This window comes from Egretta garzetta, unplaced genomic scaffold, assembly GCF_000687185.1.
Source record: "Egretta garzetta isolate BGI_Z169 unplaced genomic scaffold, ASM68718v1 scaffold396, whole genome shotgun sequence".
NCBI classification, from domain to species: Eukaryota; Metazoa; Chordata; class Aves; order Pelecaniformes; family Ardeidae; genus Egretta; species Egretta garzetta.
The window spans coordinates 225,392-229,610 of NW_009259861.1; the positions used below are offsets into that span (position 1 = coordinate 225,392).

Sequence of the window (4,219 nt, forward strand, 5' to 3'; positions counted from 1 at the left end):
GGGTGTACCCCCACACAGGCAGGTGACTCCGGTAGTGGGAGATCATCTCCAGAACAGTAATATCAGCTATTATACACTCCTAATGCAGACAGCAGCATTTAAACCCAAATAAGAGCTGTCATTTCAGAGATGACAGGCAAATTACTGCAAGGTATTTTTTTTTCTTAAGTCCTCATGTGTAATTTGTGCTGTTTCAGAGGGATTAGAGACCTAAAGGTTAACTGTGGCCCCACAGGCCAGCACTTCCCATCTTCCAGCTGGCCAGGGTGGATGGGCTGGACCTGATTTTGGTGCAACTTGAATGGTGAAAGGTCTCGACCTTTTGGTCATTTGAGGAGTTGTTGCTTAATTGCTGAAGTAGAAAGTGAAATAAAGCCTTGTTGCCAGCCAGTCTGAATGTCCTCTTCCCAGCACTTGGGTGTTAACGCTTTTGTACTGTTGGTGACCGAGTTTGATACATCCATGAAGGGTGGATTCTTCGGGGGGTATCGGACACAGCAGTCCAGATGTGGGCTGGAGCTCAGGAAATCCCCCAGGAGCTGCCCGGAGCAGGAGGATTTCTCTGCACTGGATGTTCCCGTGCTGCTCCGAAGCAGCCGTCGCTGTCAGGCAGGGCCCTGGCTTAGGGAGGTCGCTGAGCCTGAGCACGTGTGGCTCTTCACCACCCTTGATCTGGGGACGTACTTGAGCATGGATGAAACTCTTCTCCCTCAGACAGATCACCTCTGGCTTGGCTTGCCCTAGAAGGGACAGAAAGCACGGGCCAGCATCGCCCCGAGCCCCGCAGGAACAGCTTGGGCTTGGACTGAAGCGCTGAGCAGCTGAGAACTGGTCCCCTGTGATGGATCATTCCAGGAGCTCCTGATGGGGCTGTGGCAGAGGTCAGGCTGTTCGTGGGGCTGGTGGAGAGCCCTTGAAACAGGGCTGTTCACAAAAAAGAATAAAAAAGGATAAGAGGGGCTGGTGAGATGGGATACGAAGGTGCAGTTCACAGGTTCAGTGTTTGTGATGGCCAGAAATGTGCTGCCAGCAAGCTCACGGAAGGAACGGGGGCAGGAGGGAGCCTGGCGGGGGCACGGTGTGCTCCGGTGGGCTTGCGTGGCGGGGGGGGCAGCTTGCACGGAGGATAAACGTTAATCTTGTTACCCGAGTCTTCCTGCAGGATCCTTCTGAACTTGCTCAGCTCCATGCGAGTGTTACATTTCCAACAGTGACGCCATGTTCAAATAAAAATGTAAAAAAAAAAAACCAACTTGTAACTGACTGATCGATTGAGCTGTGGTTCCGCTGGGCAGCAAGAGCAGGAGCACGAGTGACTCAGAGGTGGGAGTGGGTGTTCAGTTTGGGAGGGGAAGAGAGGGAACCTCATTAAATCTTGCCTTCCTCAGAGGAAGAAGGGGCTTTGAGAACGTGCTTTTATTTTTAAAGGGTTATTTAAAGATTTATGCAGCTCTGTAGAGAGCTTTAAATGCTACGTGCCCCTGGTTCAATCGGTGTTAAACATCTCTTGCGAGGGAAGCGCTGAGCAGAGAAGAACCGTGGCATTGAGCATGTGACAAAGCATCCTCTCCAGAGGCGGCGGCCGCCTTATCCGGAGGGAGGCAGCGTATGCAGTAAATGGATGCGAGCATCTTGCTTGTTGCTTTTGTGCTGCGTTTCACATTTGGGAAGCTGTGCTCGGCTTTTTCCTCGCCTGCTGTTAACCCCTTCCTCTGCTGCAGCCGCATCCTCCTGCAGAGGCAAACGGCTGCAATGCTTGATTCTGGGTTTGGTGGTGGTGTTTTGTTTTTTTTTTTTTTCGTTTCGCTCCCTTCGCCTTCAGCCTGAGGCTGGAAAATGAAGCCAGGGCTGGTGTCTGTAAGCAGTGCCCGGTGCTCGGGAGGTGCGTTTCTAGCTCAGCTCACGTACGCGTGTGTGCGCCTGGCAAACCCAGCCGTCCAAAAGCTCTTCACGGTTTTATTTTGCAACCTTTTTTGTGCCTGAATGGGCTGGATGGAGCCATGAAGAAATGTGAGAGGTGGCAAGGACAAACAGGCACGTTCTCAGTGCCTCTCTCGCCCCTCCTTTTATTTATTGTATTTTTAGCAGCGTTCGGGCGGTAATGGCAAGGTAGGCTGGAGCTGCTCGAACAGGCACAGCGCTGGGTCACTGGCTTCCGCGTGGGCAGGCAGTTGCCAAGACTTCAGCCCATGTTGAATTTTTATTTTCATTAATTTGAACGTCAGCAACTGTCATTGGTGAAGGAGGTAAAATTAGCCTGCAGTTCACCCTCCCTCCTTGGCATCCATAACAACCTCCTGGGACTGTGCTTTTCCAGCAGGGTGGGAGGGGGAGGAGGGAAGAGGCACACAAAAGACAAATGAACTGTTGGGATTTTTTTTTTAAAAAGGGGGGGAGAAGTGTTCAGCTTTGCTCTGGATGGGGTTATTTGAGGCTCTGCAGTTGGGATGGAGGGAGAAGAGGAAAAACCCTGAACTGGGGGTGGGGGGCAATGGCCGGGCTGTGCTGCTCTCGGGCTGCAGCCTGGCCCACGGCGCGCGGCTCTGCTCTGAGCCATGGGGAAGAGCCCCATCCCCGGCGGAGCTTCCTGAGGGACTCCTGAGGTCGGGTGCCTCAGCCTTTTCGAGCAAGTCGCGGCCTTTCAGGGCTCAGAAGCTGGAAGCTGATCCGGTCGATAGCAGGTCGGTGAGTGCACGGCCGGGTAGGGCTGGCGCTGCCACTCCTGAGCCTCTCGCCGGTGCTTTCAGACGGTGTCCGGGGCGATGCCGGGTGTCCAAGGTGATGGTGGGTGTCCAGGGCACCTCCATCCGTGGTGAGCTGTGCAGGGAGCTGGGTCTGTATTTCTTGGGAGGCCCAGGGCTGGACAGCCCGCCCCGGGAGTGCAGTGGGTGCCATCAGCTCTGGCAGCAATGGGCTTGGCTGCGCGAAGCCAGAGCCGTCCCAGCTGAGCCAGCCCTGGTCTCTCCCGTGGCGGGGCAGAAGCGCGCAGGTAAGCGGCAGCGAGCCCGCCACCAGGAGCTGCAGCAAGACTTGGTGGAGCCGTCGGGGAGGGCGCAAGGGGCAGCTCACCAGCAGGTCCCTGGGGGAATCGGTTGCACTTGTAACCCGGAGTCGCCCTACAACGGGCGGATTCATCCTCCCCTCCCTCTCTCGCTGTTTTTGGGACCCTGTGCTAGACCAGTGGTACCTCACCCCCTCCTGCACGGCCGGAGGCCCCGCTCTGGTGTGCCCACAGCACGGGGACGGTGCTGCTGAGCTCTTAGCAAGCTTTGCCAAAGCCGGTCCCCACCAGGCAGAGGGGCTGTGCCCTGTGCTGGGGCCGGGCTCCTGCCGCCTTTGCTGCTTCGGGTCTGGATCCCTCTCCCAGCACGAGCTCTCCGGGGAGGGGAAGGTGGGTGCTGAAGGTGACTTTGTCTGAACAAGGTGACCTCTCTGTGTCCCCTTTCAGCTTCTGTTTCCAAAGTGACTCCTGGCCCACGGGGGACTCCCTATAAGAGCCGTGCAGGGATGGAGGGATGCAGTGGTACCCGGGAGGGATGCAGCGGTACCCGGGAGGGATGCAGCGAGGCAGAGGAGGGCACAGGGGTCCAAGGCAGCCCCCCACTGTTCTTCTCCATCCCCATCCCCACATGTGTCGCCCTCCTCCCCGCCCTCAGCAGTAGTGGGGTGATCGTTGGCGCAAGTACAGAGATGACGTGCCGCTCGGCCTTGGCAGAGAAAGGATTGAGCATCCTTTAAAGAAAATTATACATAATCGTCTTACAGCCTTCGCTTCCACTCAAACCTCTGAGTCATAACTGAAGGGCCCTGGAGCGTGACGTTCCTGCTGGAAGGAAATTGCCTCGGCTGGATCCGGTGGGGGGGAGCTGGGAACCTGACGAATCCTCTCATCAGTCCTGCGTCTGCCCAGGGGATGCGCTGTGTTACCCCTGGGAGGGTGCTGGGCTGCGTGTGCGGCTGTGTCCCCTCCCGCTCCGGGCCAGGGCTGCGCCGGGGGGGGCCTTCGTCTCTCCCCGGGTGCACGGATGTGACCCCAGCCCCATCCACCCATGGCAGAAGGCAGACGCCTCTGGAAATGGCTCTTGGTGCTGTGCTGAGTCGCACCGAGCTGGCCCATCGAGGCGGGGAGAGGGGCTGATCTGAGGCCGTTCTCCCACCTGGGTGTCCCTGTTAGGGGATGGGGGATGGTGGCAGTGGGGGGGCTGTGCCCCCAACCCCT

At 57.3% G+C, this 4,219-nt stretch overlaps 1 protein-coding gene across 1 annotated transcript in view; it reads left to right on the top strand.

Moving 5' to 3' along the window:
- STK11 (serine/threonine kinase 11) overlaps window positions 1–4,219 on the top strand; it is a 48,499-nt gene that overhangs the window by 41,851 nt on the left and 2,429 nt on the right. The gene's annotated exons all lie outside the window — the stretch shown is intronic.